This window comes from Lepidochelys kempii, chromosome 1, assembly GCF_965140285.1.
Source record: "Lepidochelys kempii isolate rLepKem1 chromosome 1, rLepKem1.hap1, whole genome shotgun sequence".
Taxonomy (NCBI): domain Eukaryota; kingdom Metazoa; phylum Chordata; order Testudines; family Cheloniidae; genus Lepidochelys; species Lepidochelys kempii.
The window spans coordinates 275,416,451-275,442,738 of NC_136380.1; the positions used below are offsets into that span (position 1 = coordinate 275,416,451).

Sequence of the window (26,288 nt, forward strand, 5' to 3'; positions counted from 1 at the left end):
CAAACTTCAATAATTTTAAAGTATTTTGTCAGTAATATGGATTTTATATACTACCCTTTTAGTGCTATGTTCAGGAAAAGAGGTAAAATAAGGATGTATGTATGTGTATAAAATAGCTATGATTGCATAAAGGCAATGTATATATAATGTACATAAATATTTGCTGATCATTTTTGAGACAAAAACTTTACCCCATTATTGTCAATTTCTCTCTCCAACCAATCAAATAGTAGTTTTTGGAAATAAATGTAATTAGGCTTTGAAGGATTAGATTTTTATTGGTAAATATCAGTAAAGTCGATTTCACTGTACACTCACAACTTGATTGTAGAAAAAAAATGCAATTGATGAATAACAGAAATTTATGACAGGCAAAGTAAGAAGATGCTGCTTGAGAATTTATTAGAGTTTGATTTAAAGACATTTACTTTGTATATTTTGATATATGATAATGACAATTTGTGTATTAAAGGACACAAAACTTTAACTTTTTGAAATCAATGTCTATTGTCATTGAATAATTTTCTGACCTGCTCTGTTGTCTAAGCCCCCAATAATTGCCCACAACTGTGAAAACTGAAATTGATAAAAAAGCATAAACCCCATAATTTTGCGCAACTTCAAAAATTTAAATAGATACAAATAGAAAAATATTTTAAAAATAAACATTATCTGTTGAAATGATAAAAAAAAAGAATTCTTCCAAGTCTAAGTATAATTTAAATCGTTATAGTAATATTGTATATACTCAGATTAGTGTTCTTTTTCCTTTAATTTCCCACTTTAAAAGTCTATCTTATGTTTAAACTATATGAGTTTGGGTTGTTATTTTATTTTTATAATACCTAAAAATGTGCTAGATGTTTGTCAGACGTATAATAAGATAGATACCTGTCCCCAAAGAATTATACTTAAAACAGACAACATATCATGTAGAATCTAGATTACAGACAAAAGAATCATAGAATCATAGAATATCAGGGTTGGAAGGGACCCCAGAAGGTCATCTAGTCCAACCCCCTGCTCAAAGCAGGACCAATTCCCAGTTAAATCATCCCAGCCAGGGCTTTGTCAAGCCTGACCTTAAAAACCTCTAAGGAAGGAGATTCTACCACCTCCCTAGGTAACGCATTCCAGTGTTTCACCACCCTCTTAGTGAAAAAGTTTTTCCTAATATCCAATCTAAACCTCCCCCACTGCAACTTGAGACCATTACTCCTCGTTCTGTCATCTGCTACCATTGAGAACAGTCTAGAGCCATCCTCTTTGGAACCCCCTTTCAGGTAGTTGAAAGCAACTATCAAATCCCCCCTCATTCTTCTCTTCTGCAGGCTAAACAATCCCAGCTCCCTCAGCCTCTCCTCATAACTCATGTGTTCCAGTCCCCTAATCATTTTTGTTGCCCTTCGCTGGACTCTCTCCAATTTATCCACATCCTTTTTGTAGTGTGGGGCCCAAAACTGGACACAGTACTCCAGATGAGGCCTCACCAATGTCGAATAGAGGGGAACGATCACGTCCCTCGATCTGCTCGCTATGCCCCTACTTATACATCCCAAACTGCCATTGGCCTTCTTGGCAACAAGGGCACACTGCTGACTCATATCCAGCTTCTCGTCCACTGTCACCCCTAGGTCCTTTTCCGTAGAACTGCTGCCTAGCCATTCGGCCCCTAGTCTGCAGCTGTGCATTGGGTTCTTCCGTCCTAAGTGCAGGACCCTGCACTTATCCTTATTGAACCTCATCAGATTTCTTTTGGCCCAATCCTCCAATTTGTCTAGGTCTTTCTGTATCCTATCCCTCCCCTCCAGCGTATCTACAACTTCTCCCAGTTTAGTATCATCCGCAAATTTGCTGAGAGTGCAATCCACACCATCCTCCAGATCATTTATGAAGATATTGAACAAAACCGGCCCCAGGACCGACCCTTGGGGTACTCCACTTGATACCGGCTACCAACTAGATATGGAGCCATTGATCACTACCCGTTGAGCCCAACAATCTAGCCAGCTTTCTACCCACCTTGTAGTGCATTCATCCAGCCCATACTTCCTTAACTTGCTGACAAGAATACTGTGGGAGACCATGTCAAAAGCTTTGCTAAAGTCAAGAAACAATACATCCACTGCTTTCCCTTCATCCACAGAACCAGTAATTTCATCATAAAAGGCGATTAGATTAGTCAGGCATGACCTTCCCTTGGTGAATCCATGCTGGCTGTTCCTGATCACTTTCCTCTCATGCAAGTGCTTCAGGATTGATTCTTTGAGGACCTGCTCCATGATTTTTCCAGGGACTGAAGTGAGGCTGACTGGCCTGTAGTTCCCAGGATCCTCCTTCTTCCCTTTTTTAAAGATTGGCACTACATTAGCCTTTTTCCAGTCATCCGGGACTTCCCCGGTTCGCCACGAGTTTTCAAAGATAATGGCCAATGGCTCTGCAATCACAGCTGCCAATTCCTTCAGCACTCTCGGATGCAACTCGTCCGGCCCCATGGACTTGTGCACGTCCAGCTTTTCTAAATAGTCCCTAACCACCTCTATCTCCACAGAGGGCTGGCCATCTCTTCCCCATTTTGTGATGCCCAGCGTAGCAGTCTGGGAGCTGACCTTGTTAGTGAAAACAGAGGCAAAAAAAGCATTGAATACATTAGCTTTTTCCACATCCTCTGTCACTAGGTTGCCTCCCTCATTCAGTAAGGGGCCCACACATTCCTTGGCTTTCTTCTTGTTGCCAACATACCTGAAGAAACCCTTCTTGTTACTCTTGACATCTCTGGCTAGCTGCAGCTCCAGGTGCGATTTGGCCCTCCTGATAACATTCCTACATGCCCGAGCAATATTTTTATACTCTTCCCTGGTCATATGTCCAACCTTCCACTTCTTGTAAGCTTCTTTTTTATGTTTAAGATCCGCTAGGATTTCACCATTAAGCCAAGCTGGTCGCCTGCCATATTTACTATTCTTTCAGAGAAAGAATACTTACTATTCTTTCAAAGAGTAGGGATTAGATGCACAAATTAATTATGTGCAAACGCTTTAAGAAACAGAAAGCTGACTTTTTACCCCTTGGTCTATCATAAAATATGGAGGTACTTTATTGTTGTGTGTTGATAAAAACCCACACCCAAACTATATCTATATAAAACATTGATGTTTACCCCTAGAAATGTTAATGGGAGTTTTTGTTTTACAATATTTTTTTTGGACTGTATGTCTATATGCTGATAAATAGATATGCAAAGAAAAGCAGATGATCTAAATTTGAAATATCCTTGCAAGGGCTCATTATTGCTATTTTATTCTTTTAGTTGTTTTTGACTGTATACTTATATGCATGAAAATTAAGAGTCTGACAGTATGGGAAGCTAAAATCCTTTCTTTGTCTGTTTTGGTTTAGCAGACCACCACACATTGAACTTTCTAATCAGATGACCAACCCTAACTTTGATGTGGCAGGATTGCCATTGGGAGGAGTGAAAGGTAATTCAATTTTGCTTTTTCTTGTCAGTGTTTATTGAGCAAAATTATACCAGTCTGGTTGCTAGAGTGTGTATCACCTAAGCAAGGAGGCAGTGCATTGTCTGTTATGTTTGACTCATCTTTAATCATCCCTCATATCAAAGTGATTCAACTCTTAGCAAAATACACACTTGGATCTGGAGCATAGTGTGCCTGATTGAAATATTTCACATTCTGCGTTTGTGGATCACGTGATGCATATGTGATATGTGTATTTTCAATGTTTCCTCATATGAAAAAAATGAAATTTTCTACTATTTTCACTCTTTCTGTTAAAGCATCTGTTAGTTATGTTAAGTTCTGTCTAAAAAAGTTCTACTTATTCCTTAAAATTCAAATATTATCTCTAAATCTGCAGCAACTGCTGAGATAAAATTGTAGAAATGCTGACTTTCATTTCATTGTCTGGCTTTCACTATACTTGCTAATATTTGGCAGCTTTTCCCCATGTACCAGCCTCATTTTATATCCCTGCTGTTATGTTCTTGAACTTTGTCATGGCTACAATCCTAGGGCATCTGAACTGTCAGATATAAAAGTGGGAAGAGAGAAAGAGGCTATGAGAGTTGTAGAAGGCAAAAAGCTTAGTAATGTGCTGATGAATTTCCTTCCAGCGGATAGTTTTCACTTCGCCTTCATTGCTGTCACATTTCCTTAAATAATAGGAAGACTTTTCCACTAATGGGCAATGGAGGCTGTTCGCTTGATGAGAACTTGCAGAGGCAGCCTGCCATGTGCCTTTATCTTTTAAACTGAGGTGAAACAAGCTTGCCTGGCTGCAGATAAGCGGCTTAGAAGCAGTCCTATTCAGATGTACCTGTCACTAATTTATCTGGGGTTTTTTTGTATTCATATATACTGTTCTATGTGCAGCGGAGCATTAAATTGCTTTCCACTGGGAGCAGGTCACATTCAGGGGTCGACAGAACCATGCTCCTGGATGAAGAATACTTGATTCATACAGGCTGTGTCTGTCGAGATCTTGGCAGCTGAATTTTCTATCTAATTAGAGATTTTACTCAGGCTTTTTACTGGAAAAGCTGATAACATTTTAATATAACGTAGATAGCCATTAAGAACCTTTTCAGCTGCACTGCATTTATGTATGTTTTACAGAGCAAAATGAGCGGCTGCTGAATATTGGTATGTTTGGATTGACAAAGAAAATTAATCACCTTTAGTGATACCCATTGTTGTGGTAATTGTGCAGTAAAGATAAATTTCACTTCCCGTCAAATGGTAGCAAGCTTCCCATTTTATTTTATTTGTTCAATTTTGATAAATATTCTTTCATGCATCTTTTTAGCTAAGTCAAACGAAAGAAATGAGACTTAGGCTCTTTTTAAAATATCAAACTGGAGGCCAGCCTAAAATCTCCCTGAATCCCTCTTGCTGAAAGTGTTTCCTTCTGCATTTTAAGAGATGTTCATTTCAGAAAGTCTGTTTTGAGTATTCTACACAGTTTGCAAGAAGACAGTTGAAACTCATAACATTCCTGTGTTTGGAGTGCGTAAAGAATGTATTTACTGTTCGAGTACTCCTACTATTTGTGTAACATAATTTTTTTCAGTGTTTGGTATTGCTAAGAAGGGGTAGAAATGTGAAACTTCAAGCTATTTGTCTTTGCTGTTGCTTCTCAGTTTGTAAACTATGCAAAATTAACCAAAAAATGGCAAAGTGGTTGGTAAATGAAAGCAATAAGAGTGACGTTTCTTTCATGTTGGTAGTTTGCAATGACATGAATCTTTGTTGAAAAATAAATTTGTAATACAATGCTTGTTTTTTTATTGAGAAGTGAGCATTATTTACTGAGATGCAGGGCAAAGCAAATTTGTTAATTTCTTACACTAGCACAGAAAAAGTTTAATATAAACTAAAAGGGGGATTTAACACTCCACTTACTGAAAATCATTCCTTTGGTTCTTTTTTTCTTTGGCAGGAATATTTTTGACATTCAGTATACAGCAATTGTCTTTTTTATGATATTAATGTATATAAGTGTATCACAAAACAACCTATTGGATCAGTCTTGCAGAACTCACAGTATTTAAATGAATCATCACATATTCTAACCTGTAAATTAGACAGTGACCTCTAACCTTGTTAGACTGTCTCATAAACTGTGTTGCCAAATACAGTTTGTACATTTCAGAACATTTAATTGGAAAGGTAACACTTCCTGAAATATGTATATTCCTCCAAATTACATTCTCTTTAGTTAGAACCTAAGAGGTTTAACTACTGAACAGAAAATAACACAAAAGAAAATCCAACAGACCTTTCCTTTGAAGAAAGTAAAATATCCAGTGGGAAATCGACTCAAATTTGCAGTGTAATTTACTGTATTTCATGCATTTGGATTCAGTTGGTAACCAACAATAAATCTGTACTTTGTACTGAAGAAATTAATATTCAGAATTTGAAAGTCAACTCATAAAATGAGTTACCTAAGTCGTATGGTATTTTTCTGTTCCCTTATTGAAGAAACATACATTAGAATCAAGTTTCTGGTGGTCATGCTTATGTAAAGTGAATTAAAAGCCATACATATTCTTGAGTACTTAATTTAAATTCATTTTTGTGAACATCCCCATCCCAGAAAACTTGTTCATTTGAAAATTTGTGGAAAGCAAGACAGAAATGGGTACAAACACAATCAAAGTCCTGCCTTGAGTGCAGGGGACTGGATTAGGAGACTTCTCAAGGTCCCTTCCAGTCGTATGATTCTATGAAAGCAAATCCATTTCAAATGGATTCATAGTGAAGGAAAATGCTTCATTCAGTAGGCGTTTTAAACCTCCAGTCCCCTTTTTTAAAAAAAAAAATCAAAACAAAACAAAATGAAGAGCAATTTAAACCAAAGTAAAAATCAACAAAACTGGCAACATCCTGTTTTGTCATTGTCCTATTTTTGTTTCATTTGCAAGTTTTTGTTTGATTTTTTTTTAAAGAAAAGGGAACTGATGGTTTCAATTTAAAACTCCTACTGAATGTAGCACAAATCTCTGATACTCTCTCCTGTAATTAAATGTTTAAAAAACACTTTCAGTTTTCTTCTTTGTGGAATGTTTTTGTCTTACTGGATTTCTGTGCCTGAAAATGGGAATGAGTACATATCTTGCATGCTGAAAAGCCTTTTCAGTATTTCGTAATGTTATTGGTTACTCACTGCCATTCTCTTACATTTACAACTTCAGTTAAATGTGAAGAGATGGAATGGCCAGCCAATTAAAATACTATAAATATAGAATATTTAAAAGGTCAAAGAAGTTCAGTGCTGTACTTATAACAGAATATAATTATTCATTATCAGTTTGATATTTTAGTCTTTTGGCAAATAATTTAATAAGATGTGGAAAAGATAGACTATAAATCTACTGCCATAGCAAGAAAGGAATGAGCAAATGGAATTCCCAAACTAAACAATTTGCAAAGTCAGAGCTAACTTCTCCTCAGCTCTGGGTAGATAGAGATGTAGCTGGTAGAGGTCATAGTTGTGAGCATCCTTTCCCCCTTCATATTGCTACCTATTGAGGGAACTCATTCAGCAACATCACGTTTAAGAACCTTGGTATCACTTTTGACCAAGCCTTTCCATGGAAAGCCACATGTCAGGCATTGGGTATAAGAATGTTTTGCAATTTGGACAAGCTTTGTCCTTTCTTCACCCATAATGGTCTTGCAAAAGCAACATGTTCTGGTGAACATACAATTGTGTAGGTAATGTATTATAATTTCCTTTTATCAGGATTTATAGAACAGGGGTTACAACAATTTATGGAAAAAGAAAAGGAGTACTTGTGGCACTTTAGAGACTAACAAATTTATTTGAGCATAAGCTTTCGTGAGCTACAGCTCACTTCATCGGATGCAAAAAGTGCCACAAGTACTCCTTTTCTTTTTGTGAATACAGACTAACACGGCTGCTACTCTGAAACAATTTATGGCTTGTTCAGAATTCAGAAGCATATTCGCCCACTGATTTAAGCAGCCATGATTGTACTATGTCTGTCCTGTATCCTTTCCAATGACAGTCTGTAAAGCCTTACATGTTGTAAAGACTCTAGCCACAACCTAGTTCTACTCATGAAGCCCTGCCCTAACAAGTGTATCTGCTCAGTTACCATGGACTCTTTAGGAGGAATCTCATTATTGTGCCAGAGGTAGGCAAGTAATCAGGCCTTTGTTGTGGTGGACTGCAGAATGTTAAATCCATTCCCTCCTCACATCATTCAGAACAACCTCTTACCATCCCCACTCTGCCACCCTCCTCCTACCCGTATGTGGCCAAATCAGCTTGTGCTGAACAAAACCAAACCTCATTTTAGCATTCATGGTAGTGAAAACAGCCTCCTTCAAGTGAATAATACAATGCTGTTTTCCTGATTCAGCAGACAGAAACAGTAGTTTCAGGTGTGAAATTCCACACCCCATTCATCTCAGGGGATATGTAAACTCTGAAGGCTAGAAGCAACAATCGTCAATATGTATTATTATAATAGTTCTAGCTAATATTTGTAGAAGAAGCACATGGGTATTCTGGAACTGTGGCCAGTGTTTGGGATTGAGTAGTTTACCACCATTCTAAATTTTCCAAAATATCTCCTTTTCCTACTTGCTATTTTTTGCATTAAAATTCTGATATTCCTTGAGATGTGGAAATGGCAGGGTCTGTTTATTTGTTCAAAATTTTAAGAATGTACTTTCTGGTTTGAATTTTTTCATTGTTTTTAGAGGTTTGGGTGTAGTAGCTGAGTTTCCAAACACTTCTGGGTGATTATATATGTTTATTGTTATTGTAAAGCTGAAGACTTCAGCTATAAGTGACTCAGCTTTTATTTAAAAAAAAAAACGTTGACATAGTCAAAGGTTGGAGGTGATGTTGTTATCTCCAGAAAGAGTTGGGTTCTTTGATAATGTTATGTATTTACCACTGGAAGGAATATCACCATATTCGTTCAACACAGTAATTCATTACAATTCCAGAAAAAGCTAACTCTAGTGCTGAAATACTGGTGATTCTCCAATTAGCTGCTTTATTTATGGAATCAGTAGGTACATTGTGTAAGTTCCATGTTCATGAAATAAAAGGTAAAGTGTTTTGCTGGATCGGAGTCTTGCTTTTCAGCACTTCGCAGGATCGAGGCTTTAAAACTTAAAAGCTATTGTCACATTAATCTCCAGACCAATATAAATATACGAAATTCAGGGCCACATTCTAAGCCCTGCTTTCCTTTTGTGATACAGTGCAGCCATGATGCTAGCTAACTGGCTGGTGAAGAATGATTCCAGCATGGAGAAAACACAAGCATAGAGCTGCTATAATGCTGTGAGCACCACTTGTAGCCAGGAGTAACTGGGGCATAGAGGGAATGGAAAAATAGGTGTGGGCTGGAGTACCCAGTTACTGGAATGGCTCCCTTGGCTGTAACTAGCTTAGAGTAACTTGCTTAGAGTAGACTGCCCAAGACTTCTCTAACTGATGCTGAAGATGGAACTAGTTCCTGGCATGTGAGGCATGGGAGAAATGTGGCCTGAAGCCGTTTTTCCCGCCCCTTGAGCCCATGATCAAGATCTGTGTGTGCTCAGAGTTCTGTCTGTGTTAAATTAAATGTCAAAAAAACATTTAAACACAGGCCGTCATCTCACACATGTTATGATACGTTTTCTAATGTAGCCTCAAAAAAATGGCCCTGCATAATTGTGCATGTACCTCATGGCATTTGTGCATTCCTACCAAGTCATTACAAACACAGTGATCAAATTGAGTGTGTAAAGGCCAACTGATAAATGTGAAAACAGGCTTTTCAGGTGCATTTTTTTAAGACCATCTTTGAAAAATTGCCCTTATGCTTGACTGAAAGTGGAGTATTGAGTCTCGAGCAGCAACTCGTTTCGTCATTTTGTTCATGAGCTGCCTGAAGCTGTTAGTGAACATGTGAGTCCAGCCCAAGGTTAAAATGGGGGGAAATGCCTTTCCAGGAGCTCATTGATTATTAACTACTAGATATTCTTAATGCAAATACGACAGTGCAACACTCACAACAAGCTGTCTGAGTATACATATTGGAAACAGTCACTGAAAATATGATACAGCAAATAGAGTTTGATTATTAATCAGCAACCTTTAATGCTAAGAAATAAGACCTAAGCTAAGAGGGCTACAGCGTATGCTGGAGGTACAAGCAAACAACATGCAAATGTCACAACTCAGTCCTTCTTTTAGACAATAGTGGTCCAGCAATTACCTTTAAAATGAAGAATTTAGTGAGAGTTACCATGTAGCTGCATCTGAACTAACATAATTATGCTCTATTCTAAAATTAAGGTAAGTTAGGTTTTGGTAAATATTAAATTTTAATAGGGGTTATAGTAATTCTGATATTATATCTGTTCACTATATTAGAGATTTTCAAGCAAAAAAAAATCCAGAATTATGGCATACCATAATAATACCATATCGAAGTGATAGATGAAACATGGTGACTGCTCAGTGCTACAGAGTCATTATAAATGAGAGTAAACGCTTCCTTGTCTTTTATGTACAGTCCAAAAAAGGGGATCCTCATTTAGAGTCCTGAGACCATTAACTTCCAGAAATGCATACTTTGGACCAGGAGCTGATCACATATTGTATGAAGCACAACTAGGGCAAACAGGAGCTGCACAGAAAGATTTTGAAGCTGCTGTCTTTTCCAAAATACAGATTAAAACAAAATTCAATGGAACATTGCTGAGAGAGTGCAGTGTTAAGTAGGAGTACAGATTTGCTTTTGTTATCTGTATTTGCAACCGGAAAAAAAATACTGGAAGGAGGATGGAAAATGGAAGATGTTTTGACTCATGTAACAGTTTAGAGCAGTGCTTTGGAAAAGCCACAGTTGTCCCTCTCATTTTTCAAATTCAGAAAGATGTAATCTATTGCACATTATCTTTCAACTAACCCAATGCCTCACTATATCAAAGAGCTCAGAAGAAAATAACATTTTTAATCAGATCTCAGTCACTAAAAGGCTATTTGCTCTATAAATTCTATAGATAAAGAAATTTGACGCAGAGGTTCTGTGAAAAGCAATTGATTAAAATACCGTATATGCTAAATAATTTTCATCTTCTATCTATTCATTTAGATGAGTGAAAAGGCTTTTTTGTAGAGCTTTCATCATTTTGTGCATATTAATTAAGTTTTCTGTAAGAGCGTGTTATGTTTTTGTAGTTCATTGCTCAGTTTTAAAGCACTACCATTAGTGGCTGCAAATATTGTTATGTCTCCTACGGAAGTGCCTTCAGCTGGCTCTCAGATGCCATCTACTCCCCATAAACCATTGCACATGATTGTACAATGCCTCTTTAAAGCACCACAGGGACTGGAACATGTGATTCTGGGGCTCATCTGAGGGGGACACATAACTGAATGCAGGGTAACCGTATGAAAATGCAGGAACTACTGATCTAAAAAAAAGTAAGGTTTTCCCCCCCTAAAATTGGATTGTCCCATAAAGGGAAAGCTACATGAAAATATACCGTTACCACTGCAGAAATATTTTACCCTGAAATGTCATGTGGCATATGGACTTCCAGGTCATTTGATTACGTGCAATTACGGGGAGGGCTATTGAACATTCAGGTAAAATTGGGCAAGTTTGAAGGTGGAGAGAGCTAGGGACTGAAACAGGATTTATTCATGGGGAAGCATCTTGCATTTTTGGCTATGGAGGGGTTTCCTTCATAAAGTTTTTGCCATTTTAGCCACATTAGCATCTGCTTGACCACTGTCACCCTTAAGCCTGTGGATGAAATCTTGCCTGTGTTGAAGTCACTGAGCATTTTGCTATTGATTTCATTGGAGCCAGGATTTGCTCCACTATCTTTCTTCCCAGATAGCTCCATGATATGCTAAATTATTTCTTTCTAGCAGAGTAAGTGGGAATATTAGCAAAGCTGAACTTCTGTGTACACTCCAGGCAATGACAGTCACACAGCTCAGAACAGTTGAGAGCTGAGCTACTGAAGAGGAAAAACAGATTCTTCTTCCCAAGTTCAAAAGAAATTCCAACTGTTTTGTCATACCAATATTCTACACTGACATTATAAATCTTTGAAACAGTTTGAATTTCATATCATCCAAGCACTAGTAAATAAAAAAGATAAAATAGGCATGTATAATATATTCTAAATATGAACAAATTCTGGATTACTGTTTATTTTTGTGGCATAGTTCACAATTCAGAATAGATTGACATCAATTTGAAACTGTCCAAGCCTGATTCATCCACTTATTACTATGCACTGTAGTCATCAAAAATTAAGATATTGAATTTTGAATAATGACTTTTTTATAGGTAAAATTTTTTCAAGCAAAAATATTTTGAAGGATTTTTTGCATTTTGTGACATGTTCACATTGGAAGACTTCACCATGTAATTCACAATGATCAAACCATGATTCAACCCTTAAGCTAAAAGAAAATTAGGTATCCTGTTCTACTCAGTTTTATACCAAGGTTGGAATAGTTGAATGGCTTAGAGAATGTAGATATTCACAGGATATCTATCGTCAGTTACTGTGGCGGTTCAAATACAAGACAGCACAGAGCTTTTAGCAAGCAAGCGAGCTGGTCTGCCAACTGACTTCTGCCTGTCAGCTTTTCACCTTCCCCTTTATTCTTTCTCTCCCCTCGCGCATTACATTCTCCAACAGATAAAAGGAATACACTGGCTTTGTTTAACATTCTTATTTACCAGTTTCTATCTACCGCATTCCTTGCTCTCGGGCCTTGAGCCCAGTCCTGGGAGGCTTCCCACAGTTCATGTCATCTGGGCGAGATTCCAAGGTTCATGCCCTTGAGAAGAGCTGTGTGTGCACAGCTCCTATACAACACTCCGGGTGTGCCCTGAATGTTGCCAAGCGCATGAACCTTGTATGAATCCTACAAGTTACAATATATTGCCACATAGGAGAAAAAATCCTAAAGTTAAGTCCATCATTAGAAGTTCTGAAAGCAAAAGCAAGCTATTATCATGATCATACCAGAGGTACAGGGAACAGTGGAACATGTTTGTCCAACTTTCAGCACAGCTATTATAGATAAAGTAACATTAGGATTGGAAAGAAAAAATATTAGAATGGCAATTATATACTGGTAACTGCTGTTATTATTCTTACCTCTTTTGATCTGAGCATGAAGCCAAAAAATTGATGTCTAGTGGCTGTTCCAGAGAGGGGGAGAAATTGGCTATAGGTGTTTCTTTGATGCAGTTTTGTTTATTTACAAACAATGTACAAAGTCTTGTTTGAATGCAGAAGGAATCCAGTAGCAGAAAACAGCTTCTTTTGCTCTCAGTATCAAGAACATTCTTTTCAGTCTGCACCTTATCTAAAAATAGCCCCAGAACTCTTCCCAGGTTTCATCCAGGGTCAGCCACCATACTTTCAATTGCTCTCTCTCTCTCTCTCTCTCTGTCTCTCTCTCTCTCTCTTCCTTTTATTTTTATTTTTTGTGTGTGTCTGTTCTACCTCCCCCCCCCACACACACACCTACCCAAAAAAAATACTCAGCAAAAGCTCCTGTGCAGGTTCATATCTCCTTTTGTCTTTGGTGGGGGTTTATGCTTACACTTATGTTAACTGAAGGGTAAATTCATAACTATGAACTTCAATGGAGTTTTAACTCAACCCATAACTAGGTTTCACCAACTCTTAACATCCTCTAACTCAGCTTTGCTCATTAACCCAATGAGACCCAATAACTCATCCCAAACAAATTAAAAATTATACAAGTTTAACTGTTCACATATGTACAGTGCCTTTCTGTCAAACTCTGTTTCACATCACCACCCAAAAGAATTTTATTCCTACCAAAGTGTCATTGGGGCTATCATCTTCCTGATTTTCATTTCACACAGCTCTTGAGGAACACCTATCGTTTCTGTGGAATTTGCTAGTGGAGGCAGACTCTGCCCATTTATTCTAATGGGGAATTCACCTTTGTAACTACTTTTTCAGCCTCAAATTCCAGAGCTACCTTCTCAGTTTCAGGGAGTAGTCAAGCTGAAATTCTGTCTCTCTAATATCTTCCCAAATGGTCCTTGTAAATAACTGTGGGTTTAGTCCTGGGACCAACTGTATGCTGTACACCATTTAATTTATTTGGGTCAGTACTGTGTGGGTTCCCTCCCAAGATTTATCTAATTTAGGGCTCTTATCCTTCTTTCTTTTTGGATGGTGTAACCAGACCAGGTTCCGTCTTTTAAAAGTTTCCATATATGACCTTCTATGAAATAGCTTTTTCATTTTATCAGAAGCTATCCTTAAATTTTCTCTAGCAATAGTGTGAACTTTCAGTTTTGGATTATAGGCTTTATACATAGTCCAAATGGTTCAAATCCTTTGTTCCTGTTCAGGAACTCCAAACAATAGGTTTGCTTGCGGTCTGTAGCTCATGCCCAGACCTGAAGAGTGCTGGGGTACACTTTGTACTGCCATTGACTGCTGTTCTATAAATCATCAAAAGGAGGAATGGGATATGCTGATTCCAGTCTCTTTGTTGTTTGTACAATGATAGCCAGCAAAAGCCCCAAATCCTACTGAACCTTTCCACCATCCCGCCTGGGTTTTCTGGGTGGTGCTAGTTTTGTGGATGCCTAGAATCTCACAAGCGTGTTGAAACATTTTGAATTCAAAGTTTCTCCCTTGATCTGTTTGTAACTCACCTGGGACACCAAATCTGGTGAAAAAAATGTTTACTAAGACCCCTGCTACTGTCACTGCTTCTTGATTTCTTACTGGGTAAGCTCAGGCTATTACATGAAGTAGTTCATGGCTACTAGCAGGTATTGACTACCCTGCCAGCCTGTCTCTCAAGAACGTAACAGCAAAGTATTCCATTGATGGCCCCACAAGATGCTTCTGCAAAGGGGCTCTCCCAGTGTTAGGGGGTGCCCTTCTTTGACACAAGCATCACAGTTCGCAATTTTTTTTACTATTTGCTGTTTGTCTGATCAAAAGAGCTTTAGCAGCTAAGATTCCCTCAAAACCTTGGGTGTCAAAACAGATTTCAACCACTCCCCATCTTTCGCGTGCTGGAAAGTTACCACTGCATGTAACTGTTATAATGGTTTCTGCCCCGAGGGCAGGACAATTAATTCACTGAAAACCAATTGCCTAAAACCACTTAAAAGAAATTTCAAAGAAATTTCAACAGACTGAATTTGTAAGACACCTTATTGCTTGAATTTCAGTGGTCCAGTTTTCAGATAGGTCACCTTTCCCCAATCACTGTCTCCATTTGAGACCATTTAGGTGGTTCAGTTTTAGATCCCCGTTCCCTAGGGTTTTTAGTCTCTCTGGTCTAATATGTTTGACCTTGTGTCAACTATCCCTATCCACCTTACAGAGCCTATTATGCACTCAGTAGCCAGACTCCCATTATTGTTATGCAATTGTTAAGATCGAAACAAAAATGGTGGAACTGATCCTTGCACCTCCACCAGGCTTTGCCCCATCTGCTTGGTGTTCCCTCATTTCCTGAACTGGGGGAGAGGCTGTCACTAGACACTTGTGACAGTCTGGTTTGGCCTGTCTTAATTTATTAACAATGCTTTTTGTGACCATCATTTGTCACAGTACCATTTAACTGTTTTCTTTAATTTTTACATTTACTGCCAATATCCCTTGGTTTACAAACCAAATTTGTCATTTGTTTTAATTATTCAGTACAGTCATGAACCAGATTAGAATTTCATCTTTCATCATACATACTAGACATAGAGCTGTGTTTAGAGGACTCATTGTAATCTACTTCCATCTTCCTCACTAGCATCTGCTTCCTCTTCTGGTGAACTGCTGCAAGAAAATGTGGCAAATTCCATAGCTTCTCAGTGTGTCTTTGGCCTTTTTTTCACTGATCTTGATCTGAAAGTTCAAGTCCAGCTATGCATCTATAAATTGATCTATTGCCAGTCTATTCTGGAAGGCTTTGGTAGTATCCAGTGGTGAGCTGGAGCCAGTTCCCACCGGTTCGCTAGAACCAGTTGTTAAATTTAGAAGCCCTTTTAGAACCGGTTGTTCTGCAAGGAACAACCGGTTCTAAAAGGGCTTCTAAATTTAACCGGCCAAAAGTGGTGCCTTAGGCGCCGACTCCATGAGTGCTCCAGCCCTGGAGCACCCAAGGGGAATATTTGGTGGGTGCAGAGCACCCACCGGCAGCTCCCCTCCCCGCCCTAGCCCTGGCCCAGGCCCCAGCTCCAGCTCACCTCCGCCTCCTCCCCTGAATGCGCCGCCCCACTCTGCTTCTCCGCCCCCCATCCCAGGCTTCCCGCGAATCAGCTGTTCACGCAGGAAGCAGGGGTGGGCTGAGAAGCAGGCCGCAGCTTACGGCTCAGGCCCAGGGAGGCGGAGGTGAGCTGGGGCGTGAGGAGGGCTGCCCACGTCACAGCAGGTAACCCGGGGGGGGGGGCACAGGGGATCCGCTCCCCCCCCCCCAGCTCACCTCCACCACCGTCAACCTGAGTGTGAAGCCGCGGCCTGCTTCTCAGCCCTCCCCGGCTTTCCGCCGAACAGCTGATTCATGGGAAGCCGGGGGGGCAGAGAAGCAGAGCGGGGCGGTGCATTCAGGGGAGGAGGAGGAGCGGAGGTGAGGTGAGCTGGGGCCAGGCGCAGGGCGGGGAGCTGCTAGTGGGTGCTCTGCACCCACCAAATTTTGCCCGTGCACCCAGGGAGTCGGCACCTAAGGCACCACTTTTGATGTGATCAGTGGGGGAGCAGCCACTCCCCCTACTCCCCCCCCAGCTACGCTCCACCGCACCTAGGAGCCAGAGGGACCTGCCAGATGCTTTCTGGGAGCTGCCGCAGGTAAGCACCTCTGGGACTCCCCACCTCACCCCCCGACAGGTGCCTCTGGCTCTTAGGGGTGGGGTGGGCACCCACTACAGTGGCCCACGAGACCCTCCTGCCTGGTTCTGGGGGCAGTCAGGGGTCCGGGGAGGGAGGTGGATGGGGGGGCGTCAAGGAACGCTGGGGGGTTGGATGGGGCAGGAGTCCCAGGGGACAGGGGTGGACAACGACCCCCTCGTGGGGTGAGGAGGGAACCCATTGTTAAGATTTTGGCAGCTCATCACTGGTAGTATCTGGGTATGCCAGAAACACAAGTCTCCACAGGTCTTCTGTCAGTTCAAGTGGAGTTTCTCCTTTCCCACTCCTTCTTTCTCTTAGCTGTCCTGGCCAGCTCAGATTGACAGCTAGAACCAAACCACATATCAAGAGCTTGTATCAGGTCTAGAAACGATCTCTTTTCTGGAGGTACTTTCTTCAGCACCAGGCCAGAACTAGGCCACCCAAGTTGACTGCTAGAATTCCCCCTTTCTGTCACTCTTCTCAGTCATATGTTTGAGTTATAATGTTTAGCTGAGTCAAATAAGCCTCCTGGGAAGGATTTTTCCCCCTCAAAGATAGTGGGCTTTTGCATCACTTGAGCTGGGACAGACTATTTTGTCATGTCTCTACTAATAGTCTCCACTATTGCATGGGAAAACTTCTGGTCTATAGCAGTCAAGTTGTTGGTCACCTCTTTGATCTATCTTGCTGTTCCAGCCTGGGAGTTTTGCGGCTGGGCCTCCCAACCTGTTTGGACACTTTGTAGTTGCTCCAGCAGAGATTTGACTTCTTCCTTCATCTCAACCCTCATCCCTTTCTGTGAATCCTCCAGATGCTTCTTTAGTTCCTTTTGTGAAGCCTCCAGGTCTTGTTTTAAATTATTTTGTGAAACAGCTCCAGCTCCAGTTTTAAGTCTTTTTACAATTCCTTTTGATCATCTTTGATTTCTGCAAGCATTGCCATCATTTGCTCCATCTTGATTAAACAGCTCACAATTTCTCTCCTTAAAAACCCCAGAGAACATCCTTTCTCAAATTTGCAACCCTCTGACTCATTAACTGTTCAACCAATGTACTGAATGAGGCAGTGATCCTGTGGAACAAACAGTTTTCATTTATGTAATTAACGACTGTATCAGAAAGCATATGCCCAAGGAAGCATGAGGTAGATGGCATGTTCATATTCAGCCTAAATTGTTAAAGTTTGGCAAATGGAGTCAGGGCTTATAATGGGTCAGGCTACCTTAAGTACAGGTTTCGCTACCAGTCCCTCCCATAATAACCACCTCTGTGTGCTTGATGTATGATCTCTAAGGTGGGAAAAGAGACTAATGTACACTGAATATTGTGCAAAAGCGTTAACAGTGAAGTTGGGTAAAGTGGGCAATAGATTCCCATGAGACAAAGTTCATGAGCCCTATCACTTAACCTGTGTAAAACTAGATTGGTCAAAACACCTGAGAATACACTGTAGGGAACAATCCTGTATTGAATTGACCTGGTGACCTGTTAGGTCCTCTCCGACTCTAATTTCTGTGAGACCACATGAGTAATGGTTAGATTATTTCCCTTATTTACTCATAGGACAAAGAAATGTCAGGCATGTGAGTGCACTTTGAAGTGAGTGGTACAAAACTTTAGCAAAAAGAAAAGGAGTACTTGTGGCACCTTAAGCATAAGCTTATGCTCAAATAAATTTGTTAGTCTCTGTCATAAATATAAAGGGAAGGGTAAACCCCTTTAAAATCCCTCCTGGCCAGAGGAAAAATCCTCTCACCTGTAAAGGGTTAAGAAGCTAAAGGTAACCTCGCTGGCACCTGATGAAAATGACCAATGAGGAGACAAGATACTTTCGAAAGCTGGGAGGAGAGAGAGAAACAAAGGGTCTGTGTGTCTGTCTATATGCTGCTTTTTGCTGGGGATAGACCAGGAATGGAGTCTTAGAACTTTTAGTAAGTAATCTAGCTAGGTATGTGTTAGATTATGATTTCTTTAAATGGCTGAGAAAAGAATTGTGCTGAATAGAATGACTATTTCTGTCTGTGTGTCTTTTTTGTAACTTAAGGTTTTGCCTAGAGGGATTCTCTGTGTTTTGAATCTAATTACCCCGTAAGGTATCTACCATCCTGATTTTACAGGGGTGATTCCTTTACTTCTATCTACTTCTATTTCTATTAAAAGTCTTCTTGTAAGAAAACTGAATGCTTTTTCATTGTTCTCAGATCCAAGGGTTTGGGTCTGTGGTCACCTATGCAAACTGGTGAGGCTTTTTACCAGACCTTTCCCAGGAAGTGGGGTGCAAGGGTTGGGAGGATTTTGGGGGATAAGACATGTCCAAACTACGTTTCCCAGTAAACCCAGTTAGAGTTTGGTGGTGGCAGTGGATATTCCAAGGACAAAGGATAAAATTAATTTGTACCTTGGGGAAGTTTTAACCTAAGCTGGTAAAAGTAAGCTTAGGAGGTTTTCATGCAGGTCCCCACATCTGTACCCTAGAGTTCAGAGTGGGGGAGGAACCTTGACAGTCTCTAAGGTGCCACGAGTACTCCTTTTCTTTTTGCGAATACAGACTAACATGGCTGCTACTCTGAAACAAAACTTTAGAACTGTGTGAAACTGTAGGATTTTACTTTTGTGCAAGGGTCATGAACAATCTGCCATTTTTGTACAAACTTTTTTTCCCAACTCATCTATGTACAGATTTTGGTAGCTGGCATTCATTGACTATTTCTGTTATAGTGTCATATGTAAGTAATTACATTGTAGATATTAATGAAAGTAAAAGACAGTTTTATCTATTTTGCACACTTACTTCGTAACCAGACTACTTATTTATATATGTTAAGGTCAAGGGTTTGGTCTTGCTTTTTGTACAGGTTAGGCCTGTCTGTCCCTCTGTACTTTGTATAGCACCCAGCACAATAGGGCCCCAATCCTAGGTCACCAGCACAATGCAAATAATAATAATTGATAACAAGAGTAATGTACTTTGTACATGGCTAGGGTCCGTATTGTACCTGAGCAATGGATTCACAGAGGAATTAAAATTGTTTGGATCTCATCTGGGTCCTTTTATTCATTGTAAGGGTCAGCTTTTCAAAAGAACACAGCAACCACCAGGTCCCTTTAGGCACTTAATGAATTGGCCAGATTTTCAAGTGCTCATCATGGAACATTTCCCATTGTTTTCACCTAAATGAAACAGCCAAAGTGGCTAAATGGGAAATGAGTTGGTTTGAAAGTCTGGCCTCCATTGTGAATGCTGAACACTCTTGAAAATTTGACCCTTAATATACTTTTTAAAAAAAAGTTTTCAATCTTCAGCTTTAAGTTATGTGCCCATTCCCCATCCCATTTTCTTTTTAAAGACAGAGTGTGAAATGTGTTTTAGAAAAGTTCTTTACTTTACCTGCCCAATTGAAGGATATGCACAGCCTTCACTTGCATAACTGAATATATCACATGTATGCTTGTAATTTTTATGTATGGCAGGATACGAATTTCAGCTCACTTAGGTGGCAGAAAAAAGCCTGTGATGAGGAAGATGCTGTCTGCTTCAGATTATATGGGCATTCAAGATGGGCCTGTTATGAAGGCAAGAAAATGTTTTGAAATGTACCCAGTTTCATAATACTGTCATCTCAAAATACCTTATCTGTTCTTTTCAGAACAGAGCTTCTCAAGTGACTGGAAATCAATTTCAAATGGAAACAAATCCAATTATTGCAGTTTCCCTGGGTCTCTGCAAATTACCAAACTAATGGAGTTTATTTTCTATCTACCTGACAGAAATGTGCATTTAGTAAACACTTTTTCACTTGTGACCACTGCAAGTAATTATCAGACTGAGGTAGCAGATTCTTTTTATACAGATAAGAACATATTCAGGGAGTAATGCCTCATGATGTATACAAAACCTCCAGTATTTATATTTTGAAATTGCAGGTCATATCATTCTTGGCTATCTAGGTTGTGCATGCATTGGTAGAAGCCTTGCATACCAAATGTATGTCCCTCCTCTCTATTGACCATTAGTATTTAGTCACTTACATACACTGTACAGTTTACAGAGATGATTAAATACAAACCTGGAAGAAAAAGGTCAAAGAATTAACTGCAAAGCATGAATGAAACCTCCTTTAAGATATAACATTTAAAAATCAGTTTGCTCTTATGAGTTCTGCATAAAAAAGTGAACAGTATTATTAAGAATCATTCTCTTCATTTGTATGCAAACACTATACTATGTACTGGGTTTCAGCACACTCAAATATATAGTTTTACCGTATCTGTCATCATCACCGATATCATTGTTCATTCCTCCAGGGAGTAATTTACAGTACAGGCATTGCAAATATCTATCTGGATTACTAAAATTAGCAACAGTGTTTCTGACACGAAACATACGGTTTAACAATGCAAAATGCCGCCAGGAATAATCCAAACAATACAAGTGCCTGCATTACACTAATGCGCGGATAGCGTGAACTACTAATACCTTTTAATCCCTGCATTAATGATTTTGGGAACGAAGAGCATTTTGTACTATTGTAAAGAAACCCTTTCTCTCTCTCTCTCTCTCTCTCTCTCTCTCAATATAACAATACAGGATAACCATGCCCTTTTGTCCTTCCATTTGGCATGCCAATTGCCTATTGAAATGGAATAATAAGCAAATATTTTGGACAAGGTGTCAGCACTGTTTAGTAGTTTGGACGATACCATAAACTAGAACTCCATTTTTTGCTTTAAGTGTGGATACAGCAGTTGAAGAAATTACGCATTGCATAACTGCCTGTGGCTTGAACAAATGGTTGAGACTTCATTAATTATTAACAAAATTTTATTAAAACTGGTCATTTTAACTGATTCACCTGCATTCATTCCCTGGGTATTTCTCAAAACCTAATGTGTCCAATGTGATGATTCATCAATTGGCCATCAAAGCCCTAACTGTCAGACAGAAGCCCCCTGGGAATATGCCTTCTTCCCACCCACAAGTAACAATATTCCACCAATAACTAACGTCTTCCATTCCTCTCTTTCTTTGTGTGACAAATTTGAGCTCTGATGAGAAATGCCTGAAACTGTGTTCCCATGTCTCAGTCCTGACTGCAGATCTCAGCCAAAGCATTTTCAGCCCTGAGCTCAGAACAGAGATCAGTTGAGAGCCCCTGTTAATGCACTGCTTACATGTTGCATTGTTGGCTACAGGGGCACCAGTGATTGGCTTGGACACTCCCCTCATATTGTCAGATAGTCACTGGGAAAAGTCACCCCAACTAGCCTAGGAAGAGTAGCGAAATATTACAGCAATAGAAGAAGGGTCTGAAGTTGGCTGTGATAACCAGAGTGGGTCTTCCCTGGCCATATCCTGCTGGTGTATTGGGAGTGAGTATTTGTTTTATATAAAAATGGATTGAATTGTAAACAATAATGAAAATTAAATCAATGGGTATTGCCTGCATAGTCTGTTAATATTTCTAGCGAGTTAGCAGGAGCATGGATCGTTTTTAACAATTTAAAATGTAAGCAAACATACTGTATCTGTTTAAATTTGATATTCCATCCACTCAAGCTCTCACTCTAAAATGTTTTTATATTATCAATTGGCTTACAGTGAATAGTATAAAAAAGTGAGTGCCAGCTTAACAGTAGAAAAATGTGTCACTCCTTCTATTTTGTTGTTCAGGTTTTTTTAAAAAGATTTTAATGCCAGATTTATACAAACAGGGATTACATAGTGAATATATATTAAATTAATAAACAAATAATTTCAAAGTTAGAGAATGATATGGTGGCAAACTGCAAAATATGGAATACAAACATTGAATTTAACAGTTTCTAATCTATTATAGGTTTCCTTTTTTATTCCCTGTGTGTTCTCTGTATGAGTTTACTGGTATCTGCTTAAAAGGAAAACCAGTTAATTGGCAGACCTCTTCCCATTATTGAGGTCAAGAAATAGATACAGTTAATTTTATGTGATAACATTAACTGGTGATGATATCCGGATTGCATTACAGTGTTGGCTGAAAATGAAAAAAAAAATCATTTAGCAGAATTATGGAACATAACTATGCAGTTTAAACTAGGTGGAAAAGATGACACTTTTGTTATATAAAGTATGCAAGTGTACACTATTTTTTAGAATCTAACTGGAAGTGACTTTTTTCTAGTAATTTTCATCTCTAGCAACATTCATAAAGAACATTATTAATTTCTGAAAAGGTTCAGCAAAGATACCAGACAAAACAATAAAAAAGCCACACAATATTCCATCAATGTAAGTTTTTGAAGTTACAGATAAAAACTACAGCAGAATGTCAATACTTCTCAATTAATTTCATAATCAATAATTTTCACTCAAGTTCCGTCCTCCTCACCCAAATTCTTAGTAAAGATTTAATAGTGAAGTGCATTTCCCCAAATGAAAATTGTTTGAAAATGGCATTTCTGACCAAATTCATGGAATGTTTGTGTCTCTGAATCTGTATTTTTGTTTTAAAAACTACATTCATCTTCTTTGCATTTTAAATTTTAACTGTACTGAAATGCTAAGAAAAGTGAAGTATAGCTGCAGAATATTAATTATTGATGCTGAGGGTTAATAGAGGATCCATTTAATAGGTATAACAAGGATTTATTATTGCTCACCTGGAGTTCTACAATACAGTTCCACACTTGCTCAACTAAGCACAAATTTGTTTATATCTATCAAGAAGGATTCCACAAATGATATCTGTGTTTGTGTATGAGAGAGGTCAGACCTCAGCATAATATTTTAAAAACTACCAACTTATAGCAGTGTTTGTTTATTGATTAATTCTTGATGTTGACAACATGAAAAAGAAAGATAAGTATTAAATTAGGCCTCAGTACAAGAAAGTGCACAAGAAATGGGGCTAAACAGATACTAAACTTTAAGAATACGTTTAAGCGATTTCAACGTAGGGATGCCTTCCTGAATCTCACGGTCTTAATTTGTGCAGCTGGGACACATGCGTATTGAGATACAACCTAGATTGCAAGCAAGTTCATTATCAGAACAAATATCACTATGACCATTCCTTAGTGAGAACTCTCTGTTTTTCATGTAAATTTCACCATAAGTTATCTTTTTTTGCCATTTAGCAAGGTGCTGCTAAACTATCTCTTTCTCCAAAGCTTTTGCCAGGAGCATTGACCTTTAAACTACAGACTGTATAGGTATTTTCAAATTCCTAATTGACAAATATCTACTGGATATGATGCCCAGAGCAATATTTATTTTTTCATTCTCAGATTTTTCCCTTATTATTTTGCAGTCCAGTCCTGTAACGCTACCCCTGTGTCTGTTCTGAGCTCTCAGTACAACAAACTAGATAGATTTTTAAATGCTAGGCTCAAAATTGTGTACTGTTGCATTTCTTTATAACATGTTTTAGTGCGTCCACCTCAATGTCACACTACCAATGTATATCAGTGTAACCCCTCCCCATATCCTCCCTAGATTACTCGGGAGCAGGCAACACTCACCTGTATGTCTGGGTGCCTGATGTTGATATTAAAGGAGATCCTGAGTATCCCAGTAGTGATGTTGGATAAGTGGGAATCCTCTATCCACTCCTCTGCTACAGTCCCTTTACTGCTAAAGGAGTTTAAAATTGGTGGTGCCTCCACCTGGCTGGCCCCTGTACGCACTCAATGGTGTGCCTTGGGAACCTCCAGGAATAAACCCCTTCAAATAGTAATAATAATAATTAATAATTAATAATCAGTGGCATGGGTCTAACTCAAAAATACCAATTAATAATATACATCAAATATACTAAAATTACAGTTAACACACTTTTCTTAACAACTTAAAGAAACAGAAGTATACCAGACTAAGCTCAAATGTCACTACTAATTTAAATCCACATAATTTAAATCAATTAACAAATGTAATATATAGTAATACATGAAACTTATCTAACTGGGCTACACTGCCACTATTTACCCCACCCCGGTGTATACACTCCTCTGGATTTCAGAGTCCTAGATGCTTGTGTGGGTGCGCTTAAGGATCTGAAGATGGAGACAGCACTCTGTTGGGTCCTGTGTATCAGTCCAGCCAAGACAACAAGCTGCACAACCCCTCTGAAATTGGAGCTGGCTCCACCAAATGTCAGCAGCTCTGGGTCCTGGTTTGATGGGAAGATCACTCTGCCTCTCCTCAGACTCAGTCTCTCTGCTGTGCCCCTTCCCTTGCAAGTATTTTCCCAAACAAGAGTGGGGGCTACTCACAGTTCCTTCACTACAGGCCCACCTCAGTCAGCTCTAGGCACAGCAATAGTCTCTGTCCTGGCTCCAGTGAAACCAGCAACAGCCTCTGAGGCTCTCTGCTCGATGAAGGCCCCAGCAGGCTCTCAGCAGTGGCTTCTAGCTTCCTAGCAGCAGCTCCTGGTATAGAGCTTCACAGCACCAATCTCAGTCCTCCCAAAATGGAGCCCACTCCTGCTTTTCCTGTACTCCCTGGACGAGGAAGTTTCTCACTCTTTCCGCAAGACATCCTGGGAGTTGTGGTCTGTAAGGCTGGATTGCAGCACACAGGATCTTCCCAACTGGAACGCTCCCCATTAAGTTCAGAGGCTACACTAGTAAAGAGTGCCTCCATCAGTTTTCTTTGGCAAAAAAAAAAAAAGGCAATAACTGCTATGGGTTAGTAACATCTATGTTTTCTCCTTTACTTTGTTGTTTTAAAAAAATCCAACTGCTTTCTTTCCCTTGAAGTCTCTCTCTCTCAGATTTCTGCACAGTTTCAGGCTCCTACCACAAGGGCCCATTCCCAGTTGGTTTTGAATCTCTCTGGGTGTACCAGATTTTTCCCATTTTGTCAGAGTGTGATGGGGTGTCCTCTCCACACTTGTCCTGAAGAAGCTAAGGTAGGCCAGAACAGCCAATTAGCCTATTAGGTGGCAAATTGGAGGGAATTAAGATAGAGAGAAAAGTCTTAATGAGAAGAAGCTCATCTGTGTAAGAACAGGCAAGGCCTATGTAAGCTAGGAAGCTGACACCAGAGACAAGCCAAGAAGATGGAAAGGCTGCTGTCACTCCTTGGGAAGAGGGTGGAGTGTTTGTAGCGTGCAGTTGCTCTTTGAGAGGGGTGAAGCTGGCGGATCCTAGAAGGGAGGGAGAACCAGAAGGTTAGGAAAAGGCTCAGGGAAATGCAACAAGGTATAGGGTTCAACAGACGTTGACTGCTGAGTAGGGTCCCTGAGACAGAACCCAGAGTAGAGGGTGGGCTCAGGTTCCCCAACCAGCCACTGGGGGAGTGGCATCAGTGGGACAGTGAGTAAGAAAACTGCCTGAGCTTGTTTGTGAGAGAGACTTTCTTACCCTCAGAAGGGGCAACCACAATAGTGACCTAGATAGAGGGCTGAGTCACGAGGAGGCTGCAGCAGCCCCTGGCGTGAGAGAGGGGCTGAAGACAAAGCGAGAACATAAGAACAGCCATACTGGGTCACACCAAAGGTCCATCTAGTCCAGTATCCTGTCTTCAGACAGTGGCCAATGCCAGGTGCCCCGGAGGGAATGAACAGAACAGGTAATCATCAAGTGATCAATCCCCTGTCACCCATTCCCAGCCTCTGGCAAACAGAGGCGAGGGACACCATCCCAGCCCATCCTGGCTAATAGCCATTAATGAACCTTTCATACATGAGCGTATCTAGTTCTCTTTTGAACCCTGTTATTGTCTTGGTCTTCACAACATCCTCTGGCAACGAGTTCTACAAGTTGACTGTGCATTGTGTGAAAAAATACTTCCTTTTATGTGTTCTAAATCTGCTGCCTGTTAAAGGGAGATGGAGGGGATGGCATGCAACCACAAGAAGGGGTGTTTACCTGGTGAGCTATTCCCCAAAATAGCCAG

The 26,288-nt window shown here is 39.8% G+C and overlaps 1 protein-coding gene across 6 annotated transcripts in view; it reads left to right on the forward strand.

Moving 5' to 3' along the window:
* The window catches only part of MGAT4C (MGAT4 family member C), a 685,173-nt gene that overhangs the window by 347,162 nt on the left and 311,723 nt on the right, over nucleotides 1–26,288 (forward strand). For 5 of the 6 annotated variants that reach the window (XM_073331101.1, XM_073331129.1, XM_073331109.1 and 2 more), the window contains one exon: nucleotides 3,400–3,482. The gene's annotated coding sequence lies outside the window, so the exon portion shown is untranslated. The remainder of the gene's footprint in view (nucleotides 1–3,399; nucleotides 3,483–26,288) is intronic. The other variant, XM_073331150.2, reaches the window with a different exon arrangement.